The 21,364-nt window shown below is 47.7% G+C and overlaps 1 protein-coding gene across 1 annotated transcript in view; it reads right to left on the bottom strand.

Annotated features, from left to right (window-relative positions):
- The window catches only part of LOC127028482 (macrophage immunometabolism regulator-like), a 50,356-nt gene that overhangs the window by 28,388 nt on the left and 604 nt on the right, over positions 1 to 21,364 (bottom strand). The gene's annotated exons all lie outside the window — the stretch shown is intronic.

Here is a 21,364-nt window from a genome sequence, read left to right as displayed (position 1 = left end):
CTGTTCAGATCAGCCATTTGCCTTTTAGCAGCTTCAAAAAGGCGATTTATACCCCCAAAGCTTCCCACCTCCCCAGGAGCACAGTAAATCTCTTAACAGAAGAGGCGTTGTAGACATGTCTACCGACATGCTGCTACTACACACATGTATGAAAGGAAATACTGGACAATCAGTTTAACTCAAGTACAAAGAAACTTTGTTAACAAGGTATGAGGGGAATTGGTTGCATTCAAGACTTCTCCAGGATTTTTCCTTCCCCCCCCACCCCCCGAACATCGCTGTCACTTCTATGCCCTTTCTCCTTTCTTCAGCTGCTATAGGCCCAGACAAAAACACAAATAGATAATAGTACAAGTTGACTTCTCCCTCCTCAGTCAGCTGGAGCCATTTGATATGTTCCGTAAGGTTATCATCAACCTAAGGACAAGGAAAGACATATAGCACCAGCCTGCACCCCATAATGGTCTCACAGGTAGCTGCAAGATCCCCCAATCATGGGCAAAGAGAGCTCCCCCATCACCATCACCCACCCTCTATGTGATACTCGTCTCAAAATCTAGTTTGCAATTCATGGGCCCATCGGCCAGTTCTTCTGGTTCACATGGTCTTTTTAATGAATCCCTTAGGGTCTTTTCCTTACTGTCTCCATGCACGTGTTCTTCTAAAGTTCACATTTTGTTCTGGCTATCCATTTTCATGAACAGCGTTGCCTGCGCCCTGCGGGACCACACAAAGCCCAAAGTTTGCCCCAGTAACACTGCATGGTCATCCTGTTGGGCTGGGCCCAGATGCAGAGGCCTCTCAATCCAGCTGAAAGGATTGGTCTCTTCTTTGCATGACAGGGTTCTCCCAGGGGGTCCCTTGATGGGCCTCCTAGGAGAGGTTTGTAGCCTTTGGGCACATCCAGACTCGTCCATTCCCCCTCCATCCTTTTGGTGCCCCTCCAGCCTCATGAAGTCCCCACCCCAGACATGTTAGGGCTTGTTCTGTAGCCTTTTCAAGTGGGGGACCCCAAACCTGCCTTTTACTTTTGTTTAATTACTTTCTATTCACATTTAAACTTTAATTACTCATGCCATTAGCTCTTATTAAAGAATGTTTTAGACATTTTATACCTATGCTTTTACAAATATACAATTTCTATATCTTTATAATTGTGTATATACACACATAAGTATATTAAAAATAGTGCATCTACATATAAATATCTACTTAAAAATATGTAGAAATATATAAGGAGTGTGCAAATATGTTCATATTCCATCTATTGTATATATTTTTATATGCAGCCAATCAGAGGGAGATCTGAGAATATGTGGGTATGACTCTCAAAAATAGCAGTCAGCCAATCACAAAGCAGTGTGAAAACACGTGAGGAGTGACGTTGTCAAAAGTGGGGGGCTTCCTTTTCTGTCATGCTTCTGGGTACACTGGTAGGGATGGCTAGTTCTGCCAGCCAATCACAGGGCTGTCTAAGAACACATGGGTATGACAGTGTCAAGAAATGGCCGTCAGCAAATCACAGAGCAGTATGAAAACACATGGATTATGACATTTAACAAAATAGCAGTCCCCTGCACATTTAGGGGGTTTTCCTAGCCTGATGTATTTCTGGGTAAACTGGTAGGGGTGGCTGGTCCTGCCAGCCAATCACAACAGATGACATGACCAGAAGAGGGGAGTGACTTCTGGTGGGCCAGAACCATCATATATGAACATTTTGCCTCCCCACTACATTACTAAGTTGATGCTCCTAACCAACATCAAGATAGCCATTTGCTATTACTCATCACTAAACTAGGACACATGTAAAAAGTTGATACATAGTGTAAAAGCAAAACATTTTGTTTCTCTAGTTAGTAACAATTCAAAACAGTAAGTTTTGAATTGTTTTTCATTATTATTGCATTTTATTTTTCCACATCCTTTACTTTCATCTTCTCATCAACTGAAAATTAAGTTTAACTTTCGAAGTCATCTCTCCAGTTTCAGGATAGTTGACTTGAAAAAAAAAAAACTGACTTGTAAGAAAATATTCAATTAACTTTATTAAATAAAGACAGAAGGAGAAAGCTAGAGTTTTAATGTATTACAGATTTCATTGAATAAATACTGCTTTTTTTTTTTTCTTTAAAAACTAAATGCTAATAGCAATAAAGGTCTTCACTGCTTTTATGTTGGACAAGAAACATGTTCAGTAGTAAATTATGTTGTCATGCCTGAAAATACAGATCTGCAGAGATTATTTTGAAACTATCAACCTAAACAAAAGCTATATTATACTCAGCCTTTTTCTAGGGACAGCTATTCAAAGACAGACACTATTTTTAAATAAGACCTACTCTTGAAGTTATTAGGAAAAAATATCATGTTTAATCAACACAGTTTACTTTGGGGTTTTTTTTGGGAGGGTTTTGTGGGTGTGTCCCCCAACTGAAGCACTTGAAATAACTAGTTCTTTGTCTTAATGTGACTGTGGTGGGTTAACCTTGGCTAGACACCGGGTGCCCAACAAGCCGCTCTATCACTTCCCCTCCTCAACTGGACAGGGGAGAGAAAATATGACAAAAGGCTCATAGGTCGAGATAAGGGAGATCACTCAGCAAGTACTGTCACGGGCAAAACAGACTCGACTTGGGGAAATTAATTTAATTTATTGCCAATCAAATCAGAGTAGGATAACGAGAAATAAGAACCATATCTTAAAAACACCTTCCCCCCACCCCTCCCTTCTTCCCGGGCTCAGCTTCACTCCCGATTTCTCTGTCTCCTCCCCCCGAGTGGCACAGGGGGATGGGGAATGGGGGTTGCGACCAGTTCATCACACATTGCCTTTGCCGCTCCTTCCTCCTCACACTCTTCCCCTGCTCCAGCACAGGGTCCCACCCACAGGAGATAGTCCTCCACAAACTACTCCAGCATGGGTCCTTTCCACAGGGTCCACAGGTCCTGCCAGCAAACCTGCTCCAGCACGGGCTCTCCACGGGGTCACAGCCTCCTTCGGGCACATCCACCTGCTCCGGCATGGGGTCCTCCATGGGCTGCAGGGTGGATATCTGCTCCACTGTGGTCCTTCATGGGCTGCAGTGGGACAGCCTGCCTCACCATGGTCTTCACCACAGGCTGCAGGGGAATCTCTGCTCCGGCGCCTGGAGCACCTCCTCCCCCTCCTTCTTCCCTGACCTTGGTGTCTGCAGAGTTGTTTCTCTCACATATTCTCACTCCTCTCTTCTGGCTGCTGTTGCACAGCAGTTTTTTCCCCTTCTTAAATATGTTATCACAGAGGCGCTACCACCGTCGCTGATTGGCTTAGCCTTGGCCAGCAGTGGGTCCCTCTTGGAGCCGGCTGGCATTGGCTCTATCGGACACAGGGGAAGCTTCTGGCATCTTCTCACAGAAGCTACCCTTGTAGCCCCCCTGCTACCAAAACCTCGCCACGCAAAGATATAATCTGCAGCAGGTACTGTTTCTTGGAAAGGTGTGTCTCACTTCACTTACACCATCCACACTTCAGAAGGTCACTTCCTCAAGCTTACTAAAACTATGTAATATAATGTCCTTTCAAGTTTTACTCTCTGCCTCCTTCTACAAATGTCCCTCCCCATACTTAAAAGCTACCTAAAAATTAGTGTTTGTTTACATGCAATGCCAGTATGGGACAAACATTAATAGAAGTCCAACAGCTCACTCAAATATAATAAATACGATTTACACTTCTAAGTAGTGCCAAGATAAAACAGAGTTAGAGTCGTTTGGGTTGGAAGGGACCTTCAAAGATCATCTAGTCCAACCCCCCTGCCATGGGCAGGGACATCATTCACTAGATCAGGTTGCTCAAAGCCCCATCCAACCTGACCTTGAACACTTCCAATGACTGGCTAAACATTGACCAGAAATACTCAGTTCATCTGAATTTACCATAATATATTGCATTTGCATCTGATTATGCAAGCCTGGTGGCAAGACAGGCAGGAAATGGCTGGTCAAAGATGAAGAGATTATAAAGAAAGCCATGCTACAATGCCAGTACAGTCATACAAGAATTTAATTTCAGTGATCACACAGCCATTGTCCACTTCCCTCAATTTCAGAGTCACTGCAAGTACCACCCCCTCCTCCATCCTCATAACCACTCTCTCAAAAACAACAAAACCAAAAAATCCCCAAAACACCAACATACCACGTAAGACAGAATATGTTTCAAAATATACCAACAGCAGCAACATTAAGTTGGGTGGTGGGAAGAGAAGCTTTCAATAAGGGAAAAAACAGGGGAAAAGGAGGGGGGGGGGGAGAAATCAACGCTGCACATCTCTACTCCTTGCACCTCTTTATGGGAATGTTCCAAAGAGTTCTACTGTATTCAGAGCAATGTCAGAAGGCAGCCAACTACTGGTAGAAGCAGCAAGTCATTCTCCCATCACAGACCTTCTCCATCATTCCTACTGAGATCTGCTTAACTGCAGTCTTCTGACATTAATTCATTTCTACATGCAGCTATGCAAGCATGTATGTACAGTGATGTACAGCATCACTCTAGACAGACACTGTAACAAGCCAAGACGTGTTCACAAAAAACATCTACTAATATACATTATTTGCTATTTTCTGTGCAACAGGTACACATGCACTCTCACTTATGTCAGGTAGAACTCTACATAAAATTGCATATAAATAATAACTAGATAAGAAAAAGTAAGACCTGAGACTATTTTCCTACATAGCTGTAGGACACTTGAAACATCAGTACTTTAACTGTTCAGAGACACCCCCTCCCCAATATCTTAATACGCAAAAGAAACCTGCCAATAAACCAAAACCACTTAGCAAGCTTCATATTCTGTAAAGTAACATTTTAATGTACGTTAGAGTGCACAAATGCAATCTGTGAGTATCATGGATGATATAACTGACATTTAAACAGAGCTTTGACCCTCCATTTACCTTTCACTAAAAAAAAAAAAAAACACAAACCAAAAAAACCCAACAAAATCCACCCAAAAAACCCCACAAGAAACCCAAACCAAAAACCACCACCTTTTACTACAGTGCAATATAAAATTACCCATAGAAAGCTGGGCACTAGTACACCTTGTTACTATTAGACTGAATATTAAGGTTTAGTCACGTTTAGCACTTGTATAACAGTATTAAGAATGGCATAATTGGGACTGCTGTTGGTTGTAAGTTGCAACTTAAAAGAATTAAGCAATTATGAACAGATACAGGTGCTAACATGTTAATTCTAGCTTTCCCACCAGTTTAGACTGTTAACAATAGCTGGTGCAAAAAATACACTTGATCAATCTAACTACAAGCTTAAGGATTTACATAAAAATTCCCAAGGTTTCTGCACAAAGGTATCAGAATTAATACCTTTTTTTTCTCTCCTAGATTTGCCACAACAGTTTCACTGCTCTGCTCTTCACTGCCTAATTCTTATTTCCATTATATTTTAAAGCATTTATAGGAGGAGAAGAAAATGTGGGTCTGAGAGAGAGAACACAGGGCAAAACAGGCCTGCAGACCCTCCCACTGTGACAGGAAAAGAGTTCACTAAATTCATTCCTGTCTTGCTGACGACACTACAATAGTGAGTACAGAGATAGGAACTCTACTCAGAGAAAAGGAAAGTGAAAACATATATATCAGGATCTCTATGCTGCAGGGGAAAATCCTGTCTACATAAAAGCCCCAGGTGCTGCAAGGGCTCGAGAAGCACCATGCAGCTGTGAGAGGACAGCTGCTCAGCCACGTGAAGAACATATCTGCTACCTACCCTGCACCCCCTGCCCCACATAACTGTATTTCAGACGCCTCCTGCCCGCTGCTGCCTGGTCTCACGGCACGGGCCCGGAGCGATCGAGATCTATTCGAGAAACGACTTTAAAGACAAGGAGCAGCTGGCGGAAGCTGCCAGCCCTGCCGTGGCGCTCAGCTGCGTTACGAGGGGGCAGCAGCATTACCGTCTCCTGCTGAAGCGCCAAGCGCGAGCACATCCCACCCCCACCGCACGCGGAAGCGTAACGCTGCGCTAAGCGGATCGCCAGCTTCCTGCACTCAGCACCCTGACGTGACAGGAAATCTGCAGTTAACGCCGCGCCCGCGGCCCAGCCAGTACACGCGCACCCGCCTGCCCGCGGCCCAACAGCAGAGAAGCACACACACACTCTGAGCCGCACATCTGGGTGATTTAATCGCACCGCCCTGGCGGGCCCCACGGGGGACGCAGCCCTCACACGACCTTCGCGAACAATGCTGGGCGCCCCGCTGCCGCCACTCCGCAACACCGCCTACTGGCGCTTCGCAGCACCCGCCCACCGCCCTTCAGTCCCACCGCACAGCACCTTTCCCGCCAGGCCCTCGCCGGCCCCCGCAGCGCCTTGGCCAGCCGCACGATACGCTAAAATCTGCCCGGCTGCCCACGGCCCCTCCCGAGGGCCACCCTCCCAGGCCACCCGTCGCCCGCGCTCCAGCAGACATAGGCAGAGCCCGCCGCGGAGCCCGAACTACAACCCCAGCGGCTCAGCGAACCGACACCGACACCGACACCACCCCCACCTCCTACCTGCAGTCCAGGGGGGTGGAACTCCTACACGCAGCAAGGAGAAACAACAAGGCTCAGAATACGATGCAGTCCACTACGCTCACTGAGGCTAAGACTGAAAAAATCTCCCCCCCACGCTCGCGGCTCGTGGGGTAATGGATACTTCCAGCCAATCACAACAGACCATGTGACCGAAAGAGGGGCGTGACATCCGGAGCAAATGGTACAACTGGCTGTCTGCAGAAGCAGGTATTTCACCAGAAGCTGGGGGTAGGGGACTTGTCACTTCTTAAGTTGGCTAAAAGTTGTCCCTGTACTACTCACATACATATATTATGTATACTTGGAAATTCCATTTTCTTTTGCTGTCACCAAAGCATGCTATTGGAATTATGTACTTATAGAGCAAAGGTTTTTGGAAATAATTATTTCCAATGTGCAATAAAAAAAGTGAAATATTTAGTTGAAAGGGAAAAGTCAGGTTAAAACTGAGCTATGTAAGAGTATCTACAAAGGTGCCACAGTGCACTATCTAGAGCAGGGACAGCTAGCCTATAGATCTTGACCTGTATGCAGCTTACAGGCTCTTCCAGTGCAAGCTGGTGATTCTGCTGTATGCAGTAAGCCCCAGATTATAAACACAGTGGTGGGGAGTTGTCTCCCACCAACTTGTGCCCAGAGTCACCCTCTCAATTTTCTACATGGTTGTTCTTAACCATATGACAATTCTGTATTCAGCTGAAGGGGCTTAAATAAATGTCACTTCACTATGCTCTTGAAGGTCCCCTGGAATAGTCACAGATACAGACGGATACCATGTTTATAGAGATGGAAAAGGGGGAAAAAAGTCACAGCAATACTAAAACTAGAGATAAAGCTCATGAAAGGTACCAAGGAATTGTAGACATTCTTTACCAACTCCTGCTATTCCTTGACATGGATAACAAACTATTCTAAGACACAAAAAAGCAAATAGAGAAAATATTAAATTATTGCATCGCATGAGGTGTCCTGGCCGACTATCGTGGCCTGAATGAAGTCACACCACCACTGAGTGCTGCTGTGCCAGACATGCTAGAACTTCAATATGAACTGGAGTCAAAAGCAGCCAAGTGGTACGCCACAATTGATATCGCTAATGCATTTTTCTCAATCCCTTTGGCAGCAGAGTGCCGGCCACAGTTTGCTTTCACTTGGAGGGGCGTCCACTACACCTGGAATCTACTGCCCCAGGGGTGGAAACACAGCCCCACCATTTGCCATGGACTGATCCAAAATGCACTGGAAAAAGGTGAAGCTCCAGAACACCTGCAGTACATTGATGACATCATCGTATGGGGCAACACAGCAGAAGAAGTTTTTGAGAAAGGGGAGAAAATAATCCAAATCCTTCTGAAAGCCGGTTTTGCCATAAAACAGAGTAAGGTGAAGGGACCCGCACAGGAGATCCAGTTTTTAGGAATAAAATGGCAAGATGGACGTCATCACATCCCAATGGATGTGATCAACAAAATAGCAGCTATGTCTCCACCCACTAGTAAACAGGAAACGCAAGCTTTCTTAGGTGTTGTGGGTTTTTGGAGAATGCATATTCCAAATTATAGTCTGATTGTAAGCCCTCTCTATCAAGTGACCCGGAAGAGGAATAATTTTAAATGGGGCCCTGAACAACAACAAGCCTTTGAACAGATTAAACGGGAGATAGTTCATGCAGTAGCCCTTGGGCCGGTCCGGGCAGGACCAGATGTTCAAAATGTGCTCTACACCGCAGCCGGGGAGAATGGCCCTACCTGGAGTCTCTGGCAGAAAGCGCCTGGGGAGACCCGAGGTCGACCTCTAGGGTTTTGGAGTCGGGGATATTGAGGATCCGAGGCCCGCTATACTCCACCTGAAAAGGAGGTATTAGCAGCATATGAAGGAGTTTGAGCTGCTTCAGAAGTGGTTGGTACTGAAACACAGCTCCTCTTAGCACCCCGACTGCCGGTGCTGGGCTGGATGTTCAAAGGGAAGGTCCCTTCTACACATCATGCAACCAATGCTACATGGAGTAAGTGGGTTGCACTGATCACACAATGAAGTCGAATAGGAAATCCCAGTCGCCCAGGAATTCTGGAAGTGATCACAGACTGGCCAGAAGGCAAAGATTTTGGAATATCACCAGAGGAGGAGGTGATGCGTGCTGAAGAGGCACCACTGTATAATAAACTGCCAGAAAATGAGAGGCAATATGCCCTGTTCACTGATGGGTCCTGTCACATTGTAGGAAAGCATCGGAGGTGGAAGGCTGCTGTATGGAGTCCTATACGACAAGTTGCAGAAACTGCAGAAGGAGAAGGTGAATCGAGTCAGTTTGCAGAGGTGAAAGCCATCCAGCTGGCTTTAGACATTGCTGAACGAGAAAAATGGCCAATACTTTATCTCTATACTGACTCATGGATGGTGGCAAATGCTCTGTGGGGGTGGGTGCAGCAATGGAAGCGGAGTAACTGGCAACGCAGAGGTAAACCCATCTGGGCTGCTGCATTGTGGCAAGATATTGCTGCCCGGCTAGAGAACCTGGTTGTGAAAGTACATCATGTAGATGCCCACGTACCTAAGAGCCGGGCCACTGAAGAACATCAAAACAACCAGCAGGTAGACAAGGCTGCTAGGATTGAAGTAGCTCAGGTAGATCTGGACTGGCAGCATAAGGGGGAATTATTTCTGGCTTGGTGGGCCCATGACACCTCAGGCCATCAGGGAAGAGATGCAACATATAGATGGGCTCGCGATTGAGGGGTGGACCTGACCATGGACACTATCGCACAGGTTATCCATGAATGTGAAACATGCGCTGCAATTAAGCAAGCCAAGTGGTTAAAGCCTCTTTGGTATGGAGGACGATGGCTGAAATACAAATAAGGGGAGGCCTGGCAGATTGACTATATCACACTCCCACAAACCCATCAAGGTAAGCACCATGTGCTTACAATGGTGGAAGCAACCACCGGCTGGCTGGAAACATATCCCGTGCCCCATGCCACTGCCTGGAACACTATCCTGGGCCTTGAGAAGCAAATCTTATGGCGACATGGAACCCCAGAAAGAATGGAGTCAGACAACAGGACTCATTTCCGGAACAACCTCATAGACACCTGGGCCAAAGAGCATGGCATTGAGTGGGTGTATCACATCCCCTATCATGCACCCGCCTCTGGGAAAATCGAGCGATACAATGGTTTGTTAAAGACTACATTGAGAGCAATGGGTGGTGGGACCTTCAAACATTGGGATACACATCTAGCAAAGGCCACCTGGTTAGTCAACACTAGAGGATCTGTCAATCGGGCTGGCCCTGCCCAATCAGAACTTTTACGTACTGTAGAAGGGGATAAAGTCCCTGTAGTGCACATGAAAAATATGCTAGGAAAAACAGTTTGGGTTACTCCTGCCTCAGGCAAAGGCAAACCCATTCGTGGGATTGCTTTTGCTCAAGGGCCTGGGTGCACTTGGTGGGTGATGCGGAAGGATGGGGAAGTCCGATGTGTGCCTCAAGGGGATTTGATTTTAGGTGAGAACAGCCAATAGATTAATGAAGAATGAACTTTGACAAAACCGAGTGAAGTGCAGTAGTGATGGAACCAGGACTGACTGCAGCATGCAACAATCCGACACCACACACCATCCTCCTGCTGCGCCCAATGTCACCTGCCTGCCACATCACACCAAAGCCCAATCCTGTTCTGCCGACTGAGCAGACTTTGCATCATCCCTCCTGCCCAGACAGACTGTTACGACAGATGGAGCTCAAAGTCATGGACTGAATGAACTCAACAGACATTTGATAGAGATGGCCCATAGACCGCAGGAATGATATCTATATGTATATATTAAAAGACAGGAAAGGTGATGGTGATTAATTGGAAATGTATTGGAAAGTGTGGGATCTGGGCATAACGTAAATGGTATAGAATAAGGGGTGGATATTGTCCTGGTTTCGGCTGGGACAGAGTTAACTCTCTTCTTAGTAGCTGGTACAGTGCTGTGTTTTGGATTTAGTGTGAGAATGATGTTGATAACACTCTGATGTTTTAGTTGTTGCTAAGTAGCACTTATCTTAAGCCAAGGACTTTTCAGTTTCCCATGCTCTGCCAGCAAGCAGGTGTGCAAGAAGCTGGGAGGGAGCATAGCCAGGAGAGCTGACCTGAACTAGCCAAAGGGGTATTCCATACCATGGAACGTCATGCCCAGTATATAAACAGGGGGGAGTTGGCCGGGAGGCACGGATCACGGCTCGGGAACTAACTGGGCATCGGTCAGTGGGTGGTGAGCAATTGCATTGTGCATCACTGTTTTTTTTTTCCCTTCCCCCCTTCCTTTTTTGTTATATTCCTTTTCATTACTATCATTATTATTATATTTCATTATTACTATTGTGAGTATTATATTTTACTTTAGTTATTAAACTGTTCTTATCTCAACCCACGAGTTTTACTTTTTTTTCTTTTTCCTCCTCCTCACCCCACTGGGAGGGGGAAGGGGAAGCGGCTGCGTGGTGCTTAGTTGCTGACTGGGGTTAAACCACGACATGAGGTAACATTCAGATGGAGCAAGAACAAAATTTAACACAGATTTTTTTTCAAACTTGAACATAGGAAAATAAAATTATGCATAAGGTACGTGTTACGATCTTGTAGGCCACTAGTATCGTAGTTTAACCCCAGTAGGAAGCTAAGCCCCACTGTATTGGACTTGCGTGGCAAGGTTTTGGTAGCAGGGGGGCTACAGGGGTGGCTTCTGTGAGAAGCTGCTAGAAGCTTCCCATATGTCCGATAGAGCCAATGCCAGCTGGCTCCAAGACGGACCTGCTGCTGGCCAAGGCCGAGCCAATCAGCAACAGTGGTAGCGCCTCTGTGATAACATATTTAAGAAGGAGAAAAAGTTACTGCGCAGCAGCAATTGCAGCCACAGAAGAGAAGAGTGAGAATATGTGAGAGGAACAACTCTGCAGACACCAAGGTCAGGGAAGAAGGAGGGGGAGGAGGTGGTCCAGGCGCCAGAGCAGAGATTCCCCTGCAGCCCGTGGTGAAGACCATGGAGAAGCAGGCTGTCCCACTGCAGCCCATGGGGGTCTACAGTGGAGCAGATATCCACCTGCAGCTCATGGAGGACCCCACGCTGGAGCAAGTGGATGTGCCCGAAGGAGGCTGTGACCCCGTGGAGACCCTGCGCTGGAGCAGGCTCCTGGCAGGACCTGTGGACCTGTGGAGAGAGAGGAGCCCATGCTGGAGCAGGTTTTCTGGCAGGACTTGTGACCTCGTGGGGGGACCCACACTGGAGCAGTCTGTTCCTGAAGGACTGCACCCCATGGAAGGGGCCCATGCTGGAGCAGTTTGTGAAGAACTGTAGCCTGTGGGAAGGACTCACATTGGAGAAGTTTGTGAAGGACTGTCTCCCGTGGGAGGGACCCCATGCTGGAGCAGGGGAAGAGTGTGAGGAGTCCTCCCCCTGAGGAGGAAGGAGCGGCAGAAACAACATGTGATGAACTGACCCAAACCCCCATTCCCCGTCCCCCTGTGCCGCTCAGGGGGAGGAGGTAGAGAACTTGGAAGTAAAGTTAAGCCTGGGAAGAAGGGAGGGGTGGGGGGAAGGTGTTTTAAGATTTGGTTTTATTTCTCATTATCCTGCTCTGATTTGACTAGTAATAAATTAAATTAATTTTTTTCCCCAAGTTGAGTCTGTTTTGCCCATGATGGTAATTGCTGAGTGATCTCCCTGTCCTTATCTCGACCCATGAGCCTTTTGTCATATTTTCTCCCTCCTGTTTTGTTGAGGAGGGGGAGTGATAGAGTGGCTTTGGTGGGCACTTGGCATCCAGCCAGGGTCAACCCACCACACCCACACAGCCGCTTGCTCACTCTCCCCACAGTGGGATGGGGGAGAGAATCGGAAGGGTAAAAGTGAGAAAATGCATGGGTTGAGATAAAGACAGTTTAACAGGTAAAGCAAATCTGCGTGCTCAAGCAAAGCAAAAGAAGGAATTCATTCACTACTTCCCATTGGCAGGCAGGTGTTCCACCATCTCCAGCAAAGCAGCGCTCCATCATGCGTAACAGTTACTTGGGAAGACAAACACCATAACTCCGAACGTCCTCCCCTTCCTTCTTCTTCCCCCAGCTTTATATGCTGAGCATGACGTCATATGGTATGGAATATCCCTTTGGTCAGTTGGGGTCAGCTGTCCCAGCTGTGTCCCCTCCCAACTTCTTGTGCACTCCCAGCCTCCTTGCTGGTAGGGTGGTGTGAGGAGCAGAAAAGGCCTTGACCCTGTGTAAGCACTGCTCAGCAATAACTAAAACATCCCTGTGTTATCATCAACACTGTTTTCAGCACAAATCCAAAACATAGCCTCATACTAGCTACTGTGAAGAAAATTAACTCTACCCCAGCCAAAACCAGCACACTGGGGAACTACAATTGGCTTATCCTGCAGATGTGACAGCCAGTAGATGAGATCAGCATGACTGAGTATACAATTTACACAAAAAAGAGAAAGAGTTTCAAGAGTAGGTTTGGGCTGATGAATTTTGTACAAGTAGACTTAGCAAGCAGGAAAAGTAAAAGAAAGTGGTGGGAAAGAAGGCCATTTAACTTCTAACATCTCCATCCCCAGCCTCCCCTACTGCTGCATGCACCCCATGGCAGCTGGCGGCTCACGTCACCCTGAAGGAAAGTGGTATGGACCCTGCATCCTGCCCCAGCCAGCGCCTTGCCCTCCTCTTGCCTCACCCTCTTCCCTCCTGCTCTCCCCACTTCCCTTTTTTGACAAACTACTCCTCAGGTCCTGCTGTCTGTGCAGAAGAGCTGGCAGGGTGGCAGTTTAGGCACTGGTAACAGCTGGAGCAGGACAGGCAATGCCTAAGCCTGAGATGAGCAGGGGTGTCGCAGCACCCCAAAAGGCAGTCCTTGTGTGAACAGTGTGCTTCTGGGCACAGGGCATCACACAACAGCTAAGCACAGCAGAGGACTGGTGGATCCACGCTGCTCTGCAACTTCTTCCAGTTATGACCAGCATGCTAGATTGGAAGAAGCAGAAGGCATGTAGTCAGCTGGTCCTTAAGAGTTAAAATGTCTTTCCTGATCCCCCTCTGCAGGTGACTGAAGCTCCGAACATGGACTTGATTATAAGCATTGTCTTAACAAGAGCTGCAAGTACTGCATGTATTCAGAGGACCACTCAGACAGTCATTGCTCCCTAAGATGTGGGGGAGGAAGGGGACAGACTAGACAGAGTCTAAACTCAGAAAAGAGCCTCAGCTCAATCCAGCTTAACCATTGACACCCACAGCTTGCAGACTTTCTCACAGAACCTGAATTTAAGCACATCTATTAAAAAAACCAAACATCTTTTTGAAGAGCCAATGTACTGAAAATCCATCAACTTCTCAAGGAAGTTCTCCAGTGTAATTACTCTTCAGTCTTGAAAGTTCAGCTTCCATCTATTCTGATACTTTTGCCAGCAAGTTTTAGAAGCTTGGTTGGGCACCTGGCAGCTAGCTGAGGTTAACCCACCACATTAAGAAAGGGCAAAAAATGCTGGACAGGCAGAAGAGGAGGGAAAAAAACAGTGAGAAACAGCAGAGGTCAGAGAAGGAGGAGGAGGGGGTGCTTCTTTGCACTGGAACAGATATTCACTGCAGGCTGTGGAGGACCCATGCCGGAGCAGATATTTTCCTGATGGAAACTGTGGCCCATGGAGAATCCATACTGGAGCAGAGTTTTTCCTGAAGGACTACAGTCCATGGGGAACACATGCAGGAACAGGGGAAAAGTGTTAGAAGGAAGGAGCGGCAGAGAGAGAAACCGTTGTGTAATGACCATAACTCCCCTCCCCCCCAAGCCCCTCTGTGCCACTCGGGGGCATAGAGGAGTGAAGTTGAGCCTGGGAAAGAGGGGAGGAAAGGTGCTGTTTTAATATTTGCCTTCTTGTTTGAGCCTGTCAACCCTTTGAGCCCTGACATTCAGCTAATTCTTCACCCGGCACACCGTGTACCTGCTCATCTCACAGTTGGACAACTTGTCCAGAAGGATGCTGTGAAGGGCAGTATCAAAAGCCTCACTAAAATCCAGAAAAACTACATCCACCACCTTCCCTTCATCCACTAGGCAGGTGACCTTATCATAGAAGGATATCAAATTAGTTAGACAGGACTTTCCCTTCATGAACCCACGTTGACCATGCCTGATGATTGCATTGTTCTTTAAATGCCTTTCAATAGCACCCAGTATGATCTTCTCCATGATTTTTCCAGGTATTGAGGTTAGAGTAACAGGTCTGTAGTTTCCTGGGTCTTCCCTCACACCCTTTTTGTAGATTGGAATAACATTGGCTAGCTTCCAGCCAGCAGGTCCTCCCCAGACTCCCAAGACCTTTGGTAGATGATCGAGAGGGGTCCTGCCATAACATCTGCTAGCTCCTTCAGTACTCTGGGATGAATCCCATCAGGCCCCATGGACTTGTGAACATTCAGCTGATACAGCTGGTCCCTTACAATTTCAGTGTCCACAAATGGAAAGTCACTGTTCCCACACTCGTGGCCCTCCGACTCAGGGGACTGGGCAGCCCAAGGTCTATCAGTATTATTAAAGACTGAGGCAAAAAAAAGCATTGAATGTCTCCACTTTTCCTTCATCCCTATTAGTCAGGTGACCCTCTTCAACAAGTATTGGTCCAATGTTTTCCTTAGACCTCCTCTTGCTATTAATGTACTTAAAAAAGCCCTTCTTGTTGTCTGACACAACACTGGCCAGTTTCAACTCTAAGTGAGCTTTGGCCTTTCATGTCTTCTCCCTGCATATATGAACCACAGCTCTGTAATCTTCCTGCAAAGCCTGACCTTGCTTCCAGAGATCATACAATTTCTTTTTCCTCTTGAGCTCCACAAGGAGTTCCCTGTTCAGCCAAGCTGGTCTTCTGTCCCACTTGCTTGACTGATGACACAGTGGAATCACCTGCTCCTGTGCTTCTAAAAGGTGGTTCTTAAAGACTGACCAGCACTCGTGGACTCCTAAGCCCTCAAAAGGAGATTCCCAGGAGACTCTGCTAACTAGCTCCCTGAATAGCTTAAAGTTTGCTCTCCAGAAGTCCAGGGTAGCAACTCTGCTGTCCTTTTTTCTCATTACACTGAAAATTTTGAACTCAACCATTTCGTGACCACTGTGGCCAAGACAGCCACCTACCATCACATCCCCCACGAGTCCTTCTCTTTTCACAAATAGCAAGTCTAGGAGGGCATCTTTCCTAGTTGGCTCACTGAATACCTGTGCCAAGAAGTTATCTATATCTCCCACAAACTTCAAGAATTTCCAAGACCTGCTCGTCACAGCAGTATGATATTCCCAGTTGATGTCTGGGAAGTTGAAATCTCCCATAAGGACAAGGGCTACCGATCCAGAGATTTCTCCTAATTGCCTACAGAATAACTCATCAGTGCTTACATCCTGGCTGGGTGATCGGTAGTAGACACCTACTACGACATCTCCTTTGTTTTCCATCCCCCTAATCCTCACCCAGAGGCTCTCAACCACATCATCACTAACTGTAAGGGCTGTACAATCAAACCTCTCCCTTACATATAGTGCGACACCTCCACCTCGCCTGCCCTGCCTATCCCTCCTGAACAGCCTGTAGCCCTCCATCCCAGCACTCCAATCGTGGGACTCATTCCACCAAGTCTCACTAATGCCAATGATATCATAGCTCTGGGAACTGACCAACGCTTCCAGTTCATCCTGTTTGTTTCTCATACCGCGTGCATTGGTGTACAAGCATTTCAGATATGCTCCTGAGCCCTCCATGCTCCCAGGAGCAGTGTAAATGTTCCCACTAGCATTGCCACCCTCAGGCGATGCCATGCCAACCCTTGGCTTACCTACTGCAATCCTGTTGGTATCCCTTTCCCCATCGATTCTAGTTTAAAGCTCTCTTGATCAGTCCCTCCAGCTTACACCCAAAGATGCGTTTTCCCCATTGGGACAGGTGGATCCCATCAGGCCCCAGTATACCTTGGGTCTCAAAGGCTCTTCCATGGTTTAAAAACCCAAAGTTTTGGTGGAGGCCAGGTATTGATATCCTGGGCTCACCTGTTTCTTCCAAAGTCTCCTCCCATTACTGGGAGGACTGAGGAAAACACTACCTGTGCTCCTGAATTTTTTAGCTTTCTTCCCAGGGCTCTGTAATCTCTTTTGATTGACCTCAGACTTTTTGTTGCGACATCATTTGTACCCACGTGAAAGAGCAGGAATGGATAGTAGTCTGAAGGTTGAACTAGGCTCTTCAGTCTTGTAGTGACGTCCCTAATTTGGGCCCCAGGGAGGCAGCAAACTTCCCTGTAAAGAGGGTCCAGTCTGCAAACGGGTGCTTCCGTTCTGCACAGGAGGGAATCACCAATGATCATAACTCGCCATTGTTTCTTCTTGGCACTGGTCTTAACGCAGGTTTTGTTGTGAGGGGTTGGTCTCTCTGATCTTGGCAAGACTGCTTGTGCAGGTTCCTCCTCTTTCTCATTATGCGCTTCATCTACCATACCCAGGGCTTCATACCTGTTCTGTAAGGGTATCTTAGAGGGTAAGGAGGGGTATCTCTTACCGCTCCATGCTGTAACCTTCTTCCACCCCTCCTTATCCCTTGTGACACTGCCTTCCTCCTGGCACAAAGCAGATCCAGGACCTGCCTCCATAGTGGCCACGCTGAGTTGGCTTCTATGCATCATAGATGGCAGAGTACAGCTCCACTGATCAATCCTGATCAGTATCCTGAATACTCCTCAGTCTGCCCACCTCCTTCTGCAGCTCGGCCGCCAAGCAGAGCAGTTCATCAATCTGGTCACACCTCCCACAGTCTTGCTTGCAATCACTTTCCACCTCTAGGAATATCCCTTCATACATCCCACAGCCAGAAACCTGGGAGGTCACATGCTTGAACAGGAGCTCTGTCTGTGTTGCTGCATTGGTTCTACCAGGTGCTAGAAGCTCAGGAGAAGCAGAGGACACTGCTTTTTGCCAGGTGGTCACCACGCTGCCACACACAGCCTGCCCACTACCGCATGCCTGCCCGCTGGGAAATATATATGCTTGTCTGTTGCAATCAGCTGGGCTGATTGTTTTTGCTTGCTTAAATCCCCTGCGCTGCCTGGTGCAGGCTCTGCCCCTTGCTGTCTCTTCCAATCAGCAGGTCTGGGGTCAGTTGCTTGGGGAACAGCCCCTGTTCAGACAAGCCTCTACTTGTCCACGTGTATCCCTTGTGTGTCCCACAGCTGCTTGCTGTCGGTGCTCCTCGCACTGTTCTGGCGTCTGTTGCAATCAGCCAATGTATGAACCATCTTATTAATCCACACAGTAAAGCTTCAGCCGTCAACTCCCCAGCAGTGGGCCTGGTCTATGACCTTGTCATAAGGAAAACAAAGCTCAAAAGGGATGAAAAGCCTTACGCTTTTTCTACAACTGGGGATCCGGCACATATTTTGGGGGCTTTTTCGGGTGTTGCTGCTAAGAAAGTTCCCTTTGTGGCAGTGTATTGGGTGTATGTAGCAAGGTTTTGGTGGTGGGGGAGCCTGCAGGGGTGGCCTCTGTGAGAAGAGATCAGGGGCTTCCTTGTGCCAGACACAGCAGGTTTCAGCTGGCTCCAAAACAGACCCGCCACAGGCCAAAGCTGAGCCAATGGGTGAAGTTGGTGGTGCCTTTTTGAAAACATAAGGAAAGGGCAAGAATGCTGGACGGGGGGGGGGAGAGATGGAGAAACAGCAGCGTGAGCACCAGGGTCAGAGAAGTAGGGAGAGGAGGTGCTCCAGGCACTGGAGCAGTTATTTCCCCTGCAGCCTGTGGAAGACACCATGCTGGAGCAGATATCCACATTGCAGCCCATGGAGGACCCCACGTGTAGGGTGTGAGAAGACTTTGTCACGTTAACCGAGAATAGTTCACTTCCTCCAGCCAAACATGGAGAGTCCAAAGTACATCTTATCTTGATGGAGCCACCCGCACCCTTGTATGGGGCACCAGCGAGGTGGCCAGATGCGGATCCTGGAACTCAGACAACAGGATATGTATTACGTCATCAAATTCGTTAATGAAAGAAACAAGACATTGCACATGTATGTTTAATATCAGCTTATGTTTATTATCTGTCCCTGTGGTGCTTTCCCTTGAGCCTTGCCACGAGCGGAGCTCCGCTGCATCGGGTTTTCCCCTTTTTCTATTAGCATCGGCGCCTGGGGCTCCCACCGTGGAAACGCTACACTTTGAATAAAGCCAAAACTTCCACTTGCTGAGTGTCGTGCCTCGTCCCTGAGGGATTCGCATCTGCTTCTCGTGCTACACCACGTCAGAGCAGTTGGATGTTTCCTGAAAGAATCGTGGCCCATGGAGAGCCCATGCTGGAGCAAGTTGTTCCTGATGAGACTGTAGGCCATGGAAGGACCCACACTGGAGCAGGGGGAAAAGTGTGAGGAAGGAGCAGCAGAGAGGAACTACTATGTATTGACTGTAACCTTCTCATCTCCCCTGTGCCACTTAGGGGGGGTGGGTAGAGGAATCAGGAATGAAGGAGTGAAGTTGAGCCTGGGAAAGAGGGGTGGTGGGGAGGAAGGTGTTTTATTTTGGAGGAGCTTTGTTTCTCACTATGCAGATCTATTTTAATTGACAATAAATTACAGGCGGACATCACCAGAGGGTTTGACTTGCTCAGTCTGTACATGGATTTGGGGACTTTGCGGTTCCATTATTGTGCTGTGTTCTGACTGATGATAATAACAAGATTGTCACAGTGACATGATAAGCCACACTATGTGCCGGTAAGCTGTCACCACATCAACATGATCAGCATTGAAATAAAGACTGACCAGAGCAAGCATGTCTCATTTTGCTTTGGAAGTGTGATTATGAAGCTACATCTTCAGCCCTGGAAGCCTGTGATATTTTAAGAAACCACACCAAAATGGTAGTGGTAAAAAATTACAGGGATCCATCCTTGTACATGAATTACTATAGAGCCCAGGCTGGCAATGGTCTCCCTGTTTTTCAAAGCACTGCTGTGATGTATGGTGTGGGTGCTGGAGGTATATTCTGTAGCCTGTTTAGAAAAGCCATTCTGCTTGTGAAAAGGGGCTTGGAAATTGTTAAGCCACACATTATAAGTGCTGCTCAAGATATTGCAAAACAACACGTTTAGTAATGTTTCCAAGGTTGTCACAGATAAGTTGAAAACACGGGCAAATCAGGAAGGCTCAGGACTTGATTATATTGAAAGAAAAAGCCTTAAAAGAAGGAGAGTTGTGTCACGACCCCGGAGGAAAGGCCCGCACCAGCCCTTTAAAAGAAAAAGGGGGTGTGGTGGGTTAACCTTGTGTCCTGGTTTCGGCTGGAGTAAAGTTAATTTTCTTCTTAGTAGCTGGTACAGTGCTGTGTTTTGGATTTAGGATGAGAATAATGTTGATAACACACTGATGTTTTAGTTGTTGCTAAGCAGTGTTTATACTCAGTCAAGGACTTTTCAGCTTCTCATACTGCCCTGCCAGCGGAGGCTGGAGGGGCACAAGAAGCTGGGAGGGGACACAGCCAGGACAGCTGACCCAAACTGGCCAAAGGGATATTCCATACCATCTGATGTCATGCCCAGTATATAAACTGGGGGGAGTTGGCCGGGGGGCACCACGGCTCGGGGATTGGCTGGGCACCGGTCAGTGGGTAGTGAGCAATTGTATTGTGCATCACTTGTGTATGTTCTATTATTATTATTATTTTCCCTTCCTTTTCTGTCCTATTAAACTGTCTTTATCTCAACCCATGAGTTTTACTTTTTTTTTTTTCCTATTCTCTCCCCCATCCCAGTGGTGGGGGGGGGGTGAGCGAGCGGCTGTGCGGTGCTTAATTGCTGGCTGGGGTTAAACCACGACACCTTGGCTGGCTGCCAGGTGCCCACCAAGCTGCTCTCTCACTCCCCCTTCTCAGCAAAACAGGGTGAGAAAATAAGATGAAAAAGTTCATGGGTCGAGATAAGGACAGGGAGATTACTTACCGATTACTGTCACGGGCAAAACAAACTTGACTTGGGGAAAATTAATTTATTGCCAATTAAACAGAGCAGGACAGAACAAATCTAAAAAAATCCACCTTCCCCCCACCCCTCCCTTCTTCCCGGGCTCAACTTCACTCCCAACTCTTCTACCTCCTTCCCCCCCTGAGGGGCACAGGGGGACAGGAAATGAGGATTGTGGTCAGTCCATAACACTTCCTCTCTGCCACTCCTTCCTCCTCATGCTCTTCCCCTGCTCCAGCGTGGGGACCCTCCCATGGGAGGCAGTCCTTCATGACCTTCTACAGCATGGGTCCTCCCCACAGGCTACAGTTCTTCAAGAACTGCTCCAGCATGGGTCCTTTCCACAGGGTGCAGTCCTTCAGGAACGGACTGCTCCAGCATGGGTCCCCCACAGGACCGCAGGTTCTGCCAGAAAACCTGCTCTGGCGTGGGCTCCTCTCCACGGGGTCACAGTTCCTGCCAGGAGCCTGCTCCTGTGCAGGCTCTCCATGGGGTCACAGCTTCCTTCAGGGCACATCCACCTGCTCTGTCATGGGGTCCTCCACGGGCTGCAGAGTGGATATCGACTCCACCATGGACATCCATGGGCTGCAGGGGGACAACCTGCGTGTTATGCGCAAAAAGCAGCTTCAGATCTCTCAGGGAAGAGGCACAACACTCAGCGAGTGAAAGCTTTGGCTTTATTGAAAGCATAGCATTACCACGGTGGGAGCCCCAGGACACCGACACTAGTCAAAATGGGG

This window comes from Gymnogyps californianus, unplaced genomic scaffold, assembly GCF_018139145.2.
Source record: "Gymnogyps californianus isolate 813 unplaced genomic scaffold, ASM1813914v2 HiC_scaffold_33, whole genome shotgun sequence".
Taxonomy (NCBI): Eukaryota; Metazoa; Chordata; class Aves; order Accipitriformes; family Cathartidae; genus Gymnogyps; species Gymnogyps californianus.
This window is presented reverse-complemented; position numbering and strand designations above follow the sequence as displayed.